Genomic DNA, 15,874 nt, shown 5'->3' with positions numbered 1-15,874 from the left:
GCTTCATTCCTTTGTCTATGCCCAAATGGAATTACATCAATGCTAACATAACCCAAATTATAGTCCTCATGTCTTTAAAATCAAGAGCATTCTAACTGGACAGAAAATTTTAAATTACTGGGCTCCATTGCCCATTGTTTGATGGAACATGAATCCATATGGGACAAATACTTTTACATTTTTTCCCATTAATACAGAAAAAAATCTTTGAAAAGGTATTTCTGGAGTTGTGTTTCCACTTAAAAACTGAGAACCCTCTTGAAAAAAAAAAAAAAAACAAGCAATACACAGAAGAACAGGCAATTCAGTAACAAGGGATCCTGTCAAGATGGCTGAGTAGGTAAACGCTGTGCTTACTTCCTCTCATGGTCATATAAAAATTATAAATATACTGCAAGACAACCATCATTGAGAATCACTGAAATCTAGCTGAACTGAAGCCCTACAAATAAGGACATACAGAAGAAGCCACCTTGAGATCGGTAAGAGGGATAGACACACAGAATGAGCTGGTCCCACACCCACGTATTACCATTAACAAATCTGGAGGGATATCTCGGCTGTGGAGGTCACTGCAGAGAAACGAGGGGGTCCCAGTCCCACTCCAGACTCCCCAGTCCAGGGTTCCTGTGTTGGAGAGAGAAGTCCCCATAACTTCTGAGTGTGTAAAGCAGCAGAGATTGTGGCTGAGTGAGACATGGCAGCTGAAGTTCCAGGCAACTCTCCTAGAGGGCCTGTGCACAGACTTGCTGATGGACTCACTGGCTCTGAGCTCCAGCAGTGGGGCACCAGCTCAAAAGGTGCCAGGGACATATGAGGGATAACTGAGTTGTCTGGCTCCAGAATGAGGGCTGCAGGGGCAGCTTTGTCCATGACAGAGGAGCTAGCAGAAGCCATTGTTTCTTTGTTCAGACCTCCCCTTTCCCAGCATGCAAATGCCTGCAGATGCCATATCTGACTCTCCATCAACCTGGCTAACACCATCATTTGCTCTGATTCCCTGAGAGCCCACCCTTCCCAACTTTTGGGCACACCCAAACCACTTCCAATGGCTTTTCCATATCAACAGCCTACCTTGCTCATGCTGAGGATTTTCCTAAAATCTCTCAAAGGTTCACAAAACCCAAACAAGCAGCATCTGGCTCCAGCATGTCCTGTCCCTCTGGCTGAATAGCCCAAAGCCAGGCACCAGCGGCAGCTGGCCTTGGTTTGTGGTTTGCCTCTTGAGACACTTCCAAGCATGGCATGGGCAGTGGCCACCTGCAAATTGCTTTGTGGCTCATGCTAAGTGGCCCCCGGCAGGGCAAAGGCTATGGCTGAACTTGGTCTGAATTTGGCCTGCAGGAGGGGCCCCTCCCAGGAGGTCCCAGGGCTGGCATGTCCACTGGCCTTCTTCAGACCCAACCAGACCATCATCTGGTCCCCTCAGGGATGACACACCCAAAAAGCACACCAGGAAGGCACCAGAGCCCTGCTGACATGAATCCTACTCTGTAGGGCCAGCCGCTGCAGTTTATTCCAGTGTAGTAACAGCAAGTCCTCAAACAACTCTTCCAGTGTAGTAACAGCAAGTCCTCAAAACCAATCAGCTGGAGGGTCAATTACTCCCACTGACGTGCAAAGAGCAATCAAGTCTCAATTAAAACAGGAGGGCACACACAACCAACATAAGGGACACACCTAGAGCACCCAGCTCTGCTGACCAGGGAAACTGCACCACTGGGTCCCATAGGACACCTACTACATAAGGCCACTCTACAAGACTGAGAGGCATAGCAGCCCTACATAGAAACAAGCACAGAGAGGCAGCCAAAATGAGAAGAAAAAGAAACTGTGGGGACAGAGTTCCAGAGAGCAGTTTCCAGGCTCTCGGCCTCGCGTGGAGAGGTGCTGGCTCGGGTGGTGAATGACCATCAACTGTGATTGGTTGGCCATTAGCTGTAACCAGGTAACCAATTTACTGATGTAGCTGCGGGGCTGCACTGATTGGTTGGTTGGTTGGCAGACAGAGAAGTGAACGGCAGGCTGTGGATTGTTTGGCTACTACTGTGTGTGTCTCTCCCAGCCGCCAGAGAGAATATAGTGGTATGACGCCCCTATCTATGGCTCTGTGGGTGTTCCTTTTTGGCCTAGCCATATCCTGCATTCTTATGTGGGGAGCGGGACTAGAGGCCCTGCAGGCCGCCTCACACGACAGAAACATTGCCAAATAAAAGAACAGAACAAAGTTCCAGAAAAAGAACTAAACAAAATGGAGACAAGAGATCTACCAGGGGCAGAGTTCCAAACACTGGTTATAAGGATGCTCAATGATCTCAGGGAGAACTTCAACGAAGAGATAGGAAACAGGGCTGGCCCAGTGGCACAGGTGGTTGGAGTTCCATGCTCCTAACGCCAAAGGCTGCCGGTTCAATTCCCACATGGGCCAGTGGGCTCTCAACCACAAGGTTGCCAGTTTGACTCCATGACTCCCACAAGGGATGGTGGGCTGCGCCCCCTGCAACTAACAATGGCAAATGGATCGGGAGCTGAGCTGCACCCTCCACAAGTAAGATTGAAAGGACAACAACTTGACTTGGAAAAAATCCTGGAAGCTCACACTGTTCCCCAATAAAGTCCTGTTCCCTTCCACTTCCCCAACAAAATCTTTTTAAAAAAGAGAGAGATGGGAAACATAAAAATGGAGATAGAAAACATTTATTAAAATGTCAAAAATAAAGACTACAAAACTGAAATGAAGAATACATTAGAGGAAATCAACAGTAGATGAAGCAGAGGATCATATCAGTGATTTAGAAGATAAGGTAGCAGAAAACACCCAATCAGAACATACACACACAAAAAAGAATCCACAAAAATGAGGATAGTTTAAGGAGCATCTGGGACAACATCAAGTATACCAACATTCGCAACATAGGGGTACCAGAAGGAGAAGAGAGAGAGCAAGGAATTGAAAACCTATTTTGAAGAAATAATAACTGAAAATTTACCTAACCTGACGAAAGAAATACATAGACAAACCCAGGAAGCACAGAGCATCCCAAACAAGATTAGCCTAAACAGGTCCACACCAAGAAACATCATAATTAAAATGCCAAAGGTTAAAGACAAAGAGAGAATCTTAAAAGCAGCAAGAGAAAAGCAGTTATTTACCTACAATGGAGCTCCCATAAGACTATCAGGTGATTTCTCAACAGAATCTTTGCAGCCCAGTGGGACTGGCAGGAAATATTCAAAGTGATGAAAAGCAAGAGCCTAAAACCAAAAGCACTCTACCCAGCAAAGCTATCATTTAGAATTGAAGGACAGATAAAGAGCTTCCCAGACAAGAAAAAGCTAAAGGAGTTCATCACCACCAATCTTAGTGGGACTTCTTTAAGATGACCAACAATGAAAAAATAAAAAATGTGTATAATAAAATGGCAATAACTACATTATCTATCAACAATTACTTTAAATGTAAATGGATTAAATTCTCCAATCAAAAGATGGGGGGGGCTGAATGGATAAGAAAACAAGACTGTTTCATATGCTGTCTACAAGAGACTCGCTTCAGATCAAAAGACACACACGGAATAAAAGTAAAGGAATGGGGGAAACATATTTCCTGAAAACGGAAACAAACAAAAAGCTGTCATAGCAATACTTACACCAGACAAAATAGACTTTAAAACAAAGGCTATAACAAGTGACAAAGAAGGATGTAGTAATCCCACTTCTGGATAATTATTCAAAGAAACCCAAAACGCTACTTCAAGGGGACCTGTGCATCTATATGTTCAATTGTTTACAATGGCCAAGATGTGGAGGGAGCCTGAGTGTCTATCAATGGATGAATGGATAAAGAGTAGGTGGTACATATATACAGTGGAATATTGCTCGGCCATGGAAGGGAATGGGTTCTCACTATCTGAGATGGCATGGATGGACCTGGAGGGTATTGTGCTGAGTGGAGTGTGTCTGATAATGAATGACAGATGCAATGGGATTTTGCTTATATGTGGAATCTAAAGAACAAAATAATCAAAGAAATAAAACAGAAACAAACTAATAGATACAGAGATGTGGGGACAGAGCCCCAGAGAGCAGTTTCCAGGCTCTCGGGCTCACGTGGAAAGGTGATGGCTCAGGTAGTAGATGGCCGTCGGCTGTGGCTAGTTGGCCGTCAGCTGTAGCCAGTTAGCCAATTGGCCACTGACATAACTGCTATGGCTGTGGTGGAGAGAGAGTCGGTTGGTTGGCAGAAAAGCGGACAGCAGGTCGCACGTCATGTGAATACAGCCTCCAGTGAGACTATAGTGGTACAACTCCCCTACCTATGGCCCCCTGGGTGTTCCTTTTTGGCCTCACCATATCCTGTGTTCTTGTGTGGGGAGTGGGAGCTGAGACCCTGCATGACACCCCGCGTGACAAGAGAACATTTTGATGGCTGTCAGACAGGAGGGGGTTTGGGAATGGGTGAAAAAGGGGAAGGGATTAAGAAGTACAAATTGGTTGTTACAAAGTAGTCATGGAGATGTAGGGTATAGCATAAGGAATATAGCCAATGATACCGCAATAACTAGGTATGGTGCCAGATAGGTACCGTATTTATTGGATTGATATACAGGAGGGTTTGGGAGCACAGTGAAAAAAGGGAGGGCATTAAGAAGTACAAATTGGTAGTTACAGAATAATCACAGGGATATAAAGCAAATCAGAGGGAACTTAGTCAATAATATGGTAATAACTACATATAGTGCCAGGTGGGTCCTAGACTAGTCAGGGGAATTACTTCTTAAATTCTATAAATGTCTAACCACTATGCTCTACACCTTGAATTAATATAAAATAATACTGAACGTCAACTGTAATTGAAAAATTTAAAAAGGAGGTGGGGGGAGTTGTAGGGGCACAGAGGTTCAAATTTCCGGGTATAAGACAAATAAGTTGTGGGGATTTAATGTACAGCGTAGGGAATATAGTTGATAATTTTGTGATGGTTCTAACTGAATATTCTAATTGGCGTGGTAATGGTTAAGGGGATTGCTGGACTTATGGAGATCACTTCTATGGGTATATAAACGTTAAATAACTATTGTGTACTCCTGAACCTAACATAATATTGTATGTTAGCTATATGTTAATAAAAATCTTTAAAAAGAAAAGAACAGTCATTCAATTCAATGGCGCTAAACTGCAAAGAATAAGAAAAGCTTTAGACTGTGGCAGAATGGGGATGATGTAAACATCATACAACCTCATGAAAAAGAACGTGCCCCTAAAATAACTAAAACCTGTCAGTCTTCTAGTACGACAAGGACCAATCCAAAACAACAGCAAATGTAAGAAAGTGGCTCTACCAAATGTACTTGTATCAATTAGGCTCTGGAGCAGTTCCTACCCCATCAGAGGTCACAATGTTCAACCTGTGCCTATCATCAAAATGACCACTCTTGCAAGACACGATCACCGTCAAGAATACAATGTTCCATTTCTTAAACTGCTCGTTACAAATCAATTAATTATTACCATTACAGAGTAGAAACATTTCACAGAAATCTGATTTAGTGCTATATTCATTAATGTGTTTTAATCCAAAGCCACGATTCCTCTGGTGTCAACAAATGTTTGTTTAACTTATGGAACATGGTTATGTAGGCGTCCTAAGCACAGAAAGTGTGATAAAGTTAACAACTGGCCTCATGCAATTTGCCAGGTTTTGATCTGTGAACAGCTGTAATGAGTGCTGTATCCATTAAGTACATAAATCTTTCCACAGACAACATAGAAATCAATTCAAGCAAAATACGAGTTTAGTTAATCACTAACTAACATGATTAGTACACTGCTATTAGCTACGACATATAAGCTCAATTCCTGTTTATGCTTTGTTCACTTCAAATATTTTCTACATGAAGCATTCAACTTCAGATTTAATTCAACCTTGGCATGTTTCTGGGCTATCTCTCCTTCCCGCCAGTGAATACTCATAAAATGTAAATACAATTTAATAGTAGAATAAGCAAAATATATTTAGACAGATAAATATGCCATAAACATTTTATAATGCACTGAAAAGCCTAATTAATGTTATTTTAATTTTCCACGATTTTGAATTGTATACATCATTTACTGTTCCTTGCATTAATGTAGGTTAGCTGAGAGTTAACCATATAAAAACAAAACTCCACCTTTGTAATCTGGAGATGAGACAAATAAGAATTTGGATAGTTCTTAAGATCACTACTTTCTCCTTTGGAAGTAGCCTTATACAGGCTAATAGTAGGTAGTTATTAAATATTTGTTGAAATAAAGTGACAAATGTATATGTGTATATATATAAATATATAGTGTGTTCTAACTGAATATTCTAATTGACTTATAAAATGTGACCTGAAAGTTGTGTACTATGCATAAAATGCACTATGCAGTAATTTTTTTTCTATGAATGAAGACCCCTTTTGTCTTTCTCAAATAAAATCCTAGAGGGTACTCACAAATCTTTTTACAAAATAAATTTAGTTTAGAAGATCACAAGTTATTTTCAAAGCAGCAAACTTAACATAGAAATTAAACATATAATTATACATGTCTGCAAATAATCTTGTTTTCCAAAATTATTTATATTTAAATATAACACATATAAGGGTCAATGTATTCTGAACAAATAAAAACAAATGACTTTTTCTTATCTCTGTTTTAATTTTTGGCATACAATATTGTATAGGACTACATGCAAAGCAAACCAAACTCTAAGCTTAAGCTATTTAAAACTCTTAACACAAATGAAAGCAAGCTTTTTTACATGAAAAACAAGTTTTTTAGTCCACAGTTGCACATTTTACTCCAAAAACATATGTCTCATAGAATGACTAATTTTCTGAATTTTTAAGGACTCATATCCCTTGCAACAAACGTATGTCAGATAAAAGATACTAAAGTCAATTCATTACAGCTAGTCTTATGAGGAAATACGTGTTTTATTCCAATCTCCTTTTGATGTCTTTTACTTAGAACATGAGTAATTCTCAACGTTTATAAAACTAAAATATTTTTTATATCTCAATAATTCTATTTTTAGTTGGACATTTTCTGGTATAATTCTAAACACACACACACAAAAAAAAAAAAACAGTGTATACTGATACAACATATGAGGCAGATATGAGAATGGAAATTTAAGGATTATTCAACAATGGATATGACAAAAATTTGTAATCTCAAAGATTTCTCAATTTAGCAAACATAATAGGGGAGGTATATGGTTTCTATACAATGAGCTAAAGACAGCATGGTTCTAGAATGCAAGCTCCAAGAGAAAAGAGACTGTTTTGTTCGCTCTGTTCACAGCACCTAGAACACTGCCTGCCACCACACAGTATACTTTACACACACACACACACAATCATGACAAATCTAATCATGGGAAATCAAAATGATTATGAAGCAGTTTTTACTTTATTTTATTTAAATTTCAATAATGAAGTGGATAGAATGAGTTTTCCAAAGGTCTACAGATGAAAGACAATACTGAAAAAAGACACTCACTAGTGTCTAACTTACATGCTTTGGAGAACTGTTTCAGGTGAGATCCTCTTGAGTGTTTGTAATTAAACTTCCTTGGACTGAATTCAAGAGGGGAACCATATCAGAAAGCGTCTCACCCTAATGTTCTAGTATTATACAGTACAAGTCTTCAGTGTCTGTATGTTTATTATCCTTTCAAAAGGATCAAGACCTAATATACATATATAATAATAACATTTTATGGATGGTCACATTAAAGTTTTTTATATCATTTCTGTAGATTTGGTGTGCTTTAATATAACATTAAACTCAACATTCTTAACTGTGTAAACTGCACCTATGTACTCTACTACCAAAGCCATTGAGATCGTATAGTCTTCTATGATAATTATGTTTTTTTAAATGCTTTTACTTCAATACAGGGTATGTCACAATGATACATAATATAGATAATGCATTAACAAATATAATAAAAATAAATTTATATAAATATTATTTCTGATATTACAATACTTTTTAGACAAACAAGTGAGAGGCAGACTTCTTCTAAATAACTAAAAGCTCAGAATCTAACATATTGCTGTAAGCTATAATGGTTATAACTGTTAATCCAATACACCTTTTATACAAACCCATAAACACATGAGTGGAAAAATAGCACAGATGTTCATCTCTAATGCAATTTCCATTCAATTTCCTAAGTGCGGTCCCTGTGTGCAAACTAGCTTAACGTTATGTTTAGCTTGCAAATTCTTTTAATAAATAATGAATGCAATAAAACTAGAAGATCAATGGCAAGCTGAGAAATCATAAAAAAAAAGCCTTTTGTGTTCAGGCTGTTGCCCATTTCAAACTGTAATCCGGAGACAGATCAATATTACTTTTTTTTTCTTTTTAACCCATCACATAAATAGCAGATAGACTAAGTGTAGCCTAAATGCTGTTACCAGCTGGCAGTTGCCAGCAACCTGATAAGATCAGGGGACACAACTGCAATTGAATGTTTCATACCTTAACATACACACTACATTATACACTATTAAGGAGTCAATTTGTTTAAAAATAAAAATAGTTACATAGCAATAAAAATGCTGTGGTTCATTATTTTTTTAAACTTTCCTATACTATATATTTTTCCAGTACTATAATTACAAAGTTTTCTCCAGAATTTGCTCTAATAAACTAATTGTAATGAGTCAAAATAGTGCATATATAGAGTAGTTTCGACCTCAGGGGTCCTAGAGGAAAGGTAATTTACTTTTCAAAATTAATTACACCTGAAAGAACTAAGTTATTCCTTTAAATGGGTGAGGAGGATATTCATGCAAATTTGTGCTGCAGTTGGATGGGTCTTGATATTATTCTGGAAAAAAGTAATTCGTTAAACTTAAGTATTTGTGTTTCTATTTACAGGCTATAGATAGAAGGGAGGAAAATCCTCTTCTTACCAATGAATTTTGGATAAACATGCATTTACTTTTTGAAAAGATCAAAAATCAACTGTCACCAGGGTTAGTGCTGATTATCTAGTAATATAAATCTAAATAGCTGGAGAATCATCTTATGGTAGTAGGCTTGTTTTATTTGTTAATCCTTGCCTATTCATAATATTAGAACATCTCCTGTGCGTTTTCAATAAAAGGAAATGTCAAGGAGTCATACTTTCTTTAAAGATGTAGTTCAGTTCAAGCATTCCAATTTCATGTATTAGATTTTGATAGCCTTATATGTTTATTTGTGAAAAGCTTATACGGCATGATTACAAATGGCTTTATAATAAATTAAAACTTCAGGATTAGTATCTTTTTAATAATTGCATAGATTATATAACTATTTCTTAGCTTTTTTAAGGAATAGCAATTTGTGCAAAGAATTCTGATAAGAGGGATACATGCACGTGTACGTGTGTTTATGATTGTATTCATTTAACAAATGTGAATTAGGTGCCCAATACATACACGATATTAGGCTTAATTAAATTTTACTATGAATATTACTGGTTAAAAATTACTCCTCAGAAATTATTACAAAGCCAAGGTTTTGTTTTATGTAACCAATTTAGTTTTCTTTTAAGGATATCATTATAGGTAGTGATAAATATATCAATCTGTTCTTTAGCTATATTAAATTCAATTTGCCATAAAATAATGTGAATTACATCTTATATCTACATTCTCAGTAGAATTAGTTTACCAATATTAATACACGTATATAAATTCAGCTGTAAAGAAGAATGTGGCAAGATCTCACCATGAAGACGTTCCCATGTTTTAAGCAAAATTTGAAAAAAAAAAAAAAAAAATGACTCCCCCATAACTTTATAGAACTTCATTATAAACTCCAATTTAAATTATACTGTAGCTCATAGCATGTATCCTAAGCTTCCAATATTAGACTAACATAGAGATAAAAATTTTCCTGAAGAATTTGAGACCTCAAAAGTATCCGTTAACAGTGTTTCCTGTTTTCCTATTCTAATAAAGGTAACAATAGAATTATCATGAAAGCATACTGTAAAGACCTATAAAGAGGAACTATCTCCAAAAGCTGATTTTTTTAATATATGGTCCTCAGAAAGTTGAACAAGAGAAAAACTGAATCTCCTTTTTAAAATGAGTATTTTCAAATATCAGAGGTTTACTAAAAAGTTTTAACACCTACATTATTAAATTCAAAATATTTCATAAGTGACAGAATTGTTTTGCTCCAAAAACCAAGGTAATGAACTATGGATTAAATGAAATAAAGTATGGTACTTATATTTAATGCAGATATGTAATAGATTTCACTAGTTATCACCAAGTTCCTTTTGGTTTGTGTATGTTTTTCTGTAGTCTAAGAAATTAAATTATAAAAGTAGCATTCATTGTTACTGAATTTTTTATGATTTACAAATAACAACCCAGAATATAAATAACTGAAATATACTAAAATAAAATTAACTTTTCTAAGATTTTCAGCTTTACAAAGTGAAGAAATGATGAATTCACAATGGACACAGGCTGTCCCCATCCTACTAAAAAGAAATATTAAATCCTGAAGGAGTTCTAAATCCCTTGATAAGAGTATATTGCAGCTGCATTAAGCCAACAAGAAGCTTATTAGTAAGGATTTAAAAACTAACACCCTTCTGTAATCAATTTAGATACAGCATTATTCTATTTATAGTGACACGTTCAATGTGTCCCAATCATATATTACTTATTCTCATTTTTCCTACTATGATTAAATATTAATGTGGAGACACTATTAAGCAGCTACATTATATTTAGGTCTTACTCTATTGATTTCCATAATTTTGGAAGAGTTAACAAAGCATGAAAATTAAGAATCTTTCTCATGAAGAAACTTATGACGGGTTCGATATTTTTCTCTGATTTATAAATTTAAAAAAATAAATTTAGTTGTTCTAGCAGAAAATGGAAAAAGGGATGCCGCCACTTTAAAAGCTTCAATCTCTTTGACATTGCTGGCAGTGTATGGGAACATTAATGCATCTGTCATGATAACAAGCTAAGAATAACATCTAGACATCAAACCGAGCAGAGAATCCATCTGAAGTGATTCATTCAAATCTGTCTCATTGATTTATTAAACACAGGGCAACATCTGCAGCCTCACAGAGCCGCTTGGTGAAATTAATGCAAGATCAATTCAAATGGAAAAAAGTGTAAAAGAGATAAATCAAAACACAATTTGCATGCAGTTCCACAATCAGGCTTATTGGGTGCAAATGCTCAATTTCCCTTCCAAAGCAAATGTGTTTAAATATTGTTTTATCTTTTTAGAATTGTGTGATCTGAAGTAACAGTGAAGACTTTTGCAGGTTGAGATGGTGAAAGGGAAGAAAGGGAGGAAAAAAATGCTACCAAGGACCTTTTGAATATGCAAGAAGAATATTATCAATACCTAACTGTTTTGCTTTTGGGGAAAGGTTTGATGTCCTTTCTCCAAAAACATAGTATTTTCAGTTTTAGTCGATTAGGACAGTTTTAATACATATTTGAAATGCATAGAGTGTATAAACCTAAATCATTGGTACCTTTAAATGCACCAGATTAAGTGCCACTGGAGGTCTAGATTACCAACTGAAATATAATACATTATGATTAGGGTTTCTCACAATTATATTTGCCTGCTAGAAGCACTTTTAAAACATGTAGGGATTTCATTAAGACAAAAAAGCTTACATAAGAAAGCATCAAATAGTTCAGACTTGATATTTTCTACAGGTATTAGGGATTTCCTGTGTGAAACCATATAAAACATCAAAGTCTGAAGACCATCACTTCCTAATTATTTATTGGCATTCATGTACTCTACATGGAGGGTAATATCCTACATAAATATCCAAAGATATTCTCCAACATATCATGCATCATTTCTTTAATGTAATATCCATCACCTCATAAATGAGTGTTTGGGACAAATAAGAAATCCAGCTGAAGTATTTAGAGAAATACAAAAAATGTTGGTTAGGCAGAAGTGTACATTTGAAATGGATGTGCACGTGGAAGTTCTGATCACTGGCACATGACTAGATTGCTTTAATTATAATCTTGACATCGTTCTTCTAATAAAAGACAATATTTTTCACTATGTGACTGCATTTAGTAAACAATATGACTGTTCCCTCATTATCCTATGAAATAAAATGTCTGTATTTACCACCCAGATTAATTTCTAAAACCTTTTTATAATTTCTGAAAATATAAGTCATACAAAATGTTAGCCCAGGAAAGTGATGCAAGTTCTTCAAAAATTTGATTCTGCTTAATTTTACTATAACGAAAATACCAATTTTCAAAGTAAAGTGTTATTCTGTGTGGATTACGACCTATATTCATCAAGTGTGAATGTAAAGCCAAACTCATCGCGTGCTTACACTAATCATATTTCTAGTATTTGAAAGTAGTTTAAAATTGTTGTAAAAGTCCTTATAATTCACATAAAGTAATTCTAATATGGAAGCCCATTTATATTCTGTTCACAACAGTCAAAATGACAATAAACTGCAATTAGACCATTTAAATTTTTAATTTAAAAGAGTGAATTTTATTCATTTGAACATATGTTGAATCATGTCTCCAAATGCGTTAAAATCTTTTCTTAGCCATACATTCTTGTTTTTTTCAAGCATCCATTTAACTATAATTAAATGACCGAATAACATTTAATTTGTTGGTCCTCAAATGAAATTAAATGCTGATCATGAAATCTGACAATGTACTTTTATGTAGATAGGTAAATAAAGAGATAAGACTAAAATATGTTGTCTGATTTTCTCTGAATACCAATTTTTAATTTAATATTTTACTGCTACATTAAACTTTGAAGAATTTAGTAAGGAAAATAGATTGCATTAGAGTGAGATTTTTCAGACATTTGCTTTCTGAATCTGCCTGCTCTCCCTGATACTAAAAACTCCAAGTTCTCTTACAAAAGAAATGAAAAAAAAATTCACAGTGCTCTATCTGCAAAAACAAAGATCTGAAACAAGATAACAACTTTTCCCATTTCTTTTGGGTCTTTTAATTACCGTTTTCTGAATAATCCTCAAAAATAATCTCTCTGCAATGAATTTTTGAAGTTAAAGGGCATCAAGGAAAAATACTGTATAGCCCTTTATAACTGCAGTGATGTAAAGCTTGACTTATTTCATAGAACAATGAATAGTTAAGAGTTTTGGTTTTACTATTCTCTAATACCAGAGGCAGGTATTATTTTCCAACTTCTTTTCTGGGAAGACAATTTTGAATACCTTGATAATTAGCTAATAACAAAACAGTCAATATAAGGCACTGATAGAGTTCTTTTGACTTTCAGTACTGCCAAAGAAATAATCATGTATGTATTTTACTCATTCATTTTTCTTCAGTAGACATTAATAAAAATGTGCTCTGAGACAAATCAAAATGCCACTTAACGCCAATAAGTTAAGGTCTTTGAAAGTGAACGAATTGAAAATGGTCCATTTTGTGGATTTTGGAATAGTGCAGGAAGCATTTCAAATTAAAGTACCCTAAAAGTCAGGACTTGTCTTCCCCAGTTACCTGACAGAGACGGGAAGAAATGTTTATGTAGGAAAATAAAATTCTCAATGACACCATTACAAACAGACCTTCTATTCAACAACACTTTATGGAAATCTATCAGGAAATGAAGAATCTCTTTTTTCAAATAAGAATAGTACGTATTTCCATTCACTGATCGTGTACTTTTTCCTTGCACTTTTCCCCCCTTTTAGCTAAAAGTGCTAAGAAGTCATGAGTCCTGTATGACAATCCTCTTTAGCCAAGTCTCCATTGGTACATCACTCATCTTCTTTGAGCATCTCTATAAGCTCTCCTGATACATCTTTCACTCACTCTCATGGCATTATTCTGCTCGTATCCTACATCTCTTTTCTCTTACTGGCTTCATGTCTCATCTACCTTATTTTCTCTCTCATGGGCCACATTTCCTGTTTACATCCCTCACTTTTTTTATTTTTGCTGAATAGAAAAATCATAGAAATAATGTTTATCTAAATACCAATTTCACAATTTCATTAAATCACTCAGATGTTGGGAACGAGTTGAGATACACATTTTTGTAAATAATGTTACCTAAAGTCATAAAGCACCCATTATAAGTGTTATCATATTTTGTAGTTTTTAACAACATGATTATGGGAGCATTTTGCATTAATAAAATATGGTGATGTTATTTTACCTTTAATTATATTTTCCCTTAAATTGTAGGGTTGCTTTTTTTTACTATTTAAAAAATGCAATATAGGTGTGTTTCTAGTTTTCTCATTTTCACTCATGGATTGCATTAATAGAATATTAATAGAATATATTTCATAAATGTTTACAATTACATATCACAATGCTTATAACACAAGTATAGAAAATAAATTTAATAAATAAAATACCCATAAAGAAAAGAATGTAATAAGGGGCACACGAATCATACCTCAGATATATTTCTCCTTACATTTTTAATATTTCTCTATCACCTTTATGCACATACACAAAAGCAATTTAAGCCAAAAAGTTAGCACTGTAAATGCTGTGACAAGGAGTAAATAAAACTTAACTGAAATAAAACTATAACCTAAAACCACATCATATAACAAGGTCCCAAAATACTATAAGAACACCTGCCTCTAGATACAGAGTAATTTATCATTTTTGCTTTCAGTCAGTGGCTCTAATAAAAATTAATTTTAAAAAAGTTTCTATTTACAGAGAAAAGCATCAAATCGCATTAAAATAGAAATCTATTTCATTTTTAAATGAAAATCATAGATTTTGCTCAAGTATGTGTAAATTAATTATTAAGGAAGGAAGAATTTCCTATGTGTAATAATTGTTACACTTTAAATATAGGTGTTTGTAAGAGAGAAGAGAGAAAGGAGAGAGGAGGAGAAGGGGGAGGGGTAAAGAGAGATAGGGAGAGACAGAAAGAGAGAAAATAGGTTTTCACATCTACAATTGTTTAAATGTGAGTCTTTTCAAATGCTACAAATGAATTAGATGGTCCTCACCTGAAGTCCCCGGTAACCCTCTGAGTTTGTGTATTAGTAAAGTGCTCTGTGGTCAAAATAAAATGTCCTTCCTACTCTTACCGCCTATAATTACTTATGTTACTGAGAGAGCAGTTATCCTTTGTGTTTCAAGGCCCTCAATCTTCCTTAAGAAATTTTGATCTAATAAACCAGGTTTGGAAGCCCCAGATATGAATCTGGTAGGAGTTCTCATATGAACAGGTTTCTGTTTAATTGCTAGATTACAGGAGAACACTACTCAAAAAGAAACAAACAAACAAAACTGAAAGGTTCCCTTCTTAGTTCTGTAGCATTATCTTATTGCAACAGTTTGTCTGCAAGTTGTCAGTATACTTCAACTCTACATAATAATTTGGATTTTACAACAGATATGGCAACTGAGTTCAGTTTTAGCTCATAAACCCGGAGATTTTAGGATTTAAAGTTGCGTTGTGAGAAAGTCTACTTCTGCAGAAGTTTTTTGCAAAATGATCAACAGTAGTGCTGTTTTACAACAAAACCCTTTGCTCCCTTTAACCTGGTGGTGATGATTTCCTGGTTTGTATACTAATCACATCTGCCAAATGTGTACCTTCCTAACAGATTTTTGCAGGCTGGAGATGGAATAAACACTACAACGACTAATCCATAGGTCTTTAAAAAGTCAAATAACCTTGAATATAGTTAACGTTGTTTTTTTTTCTTTTTTAAGTCAGAAACATTGAATCCAGTTTGCTTATGCACATCTGCAAATAGACATTTGTTCTATAATGTACTTCTAAGCTGTGATATGAAGGAAGTACACTTACAACCAGAGAAGCTGGCCATCAT

At 35.3% G+C, this 15,874-nt stretch overlaps 1 protein-coding gene across 3 annotated transcripts in view; it reads right to left on the bottom strand.

Annotated features, from left to right (window-relative positions):
• Positions 1 to 15,874, bottom strand: part of DACH2 (dachshund family transcription factor 2) — a 678,262-nt gene that overhangs the window by 660,773 nt on the left and 1,615 nt on the right. The gene's annotated exons all lie outside the window — the stretch shown is intronic.

The sequence above is a fragment of the Rhinolophus sinicus genome, chromosome 18 (genome assembly GCF_057876585.1).
Source record: "Rhinolophus sinicus isolate RSI-liver-muscle chromosome 18, RSI-T2T, whole genome shotgun sequence".
NCBI lineage: Eukaryota > Metazoa > Chordata > Mammalia > Chiroptera > Rhinolophidae > Rhinolophus > Rhinolophus sinicus.
This window is presented reverse-complemented; position numbering and strand designations above follow the sequence as displayed.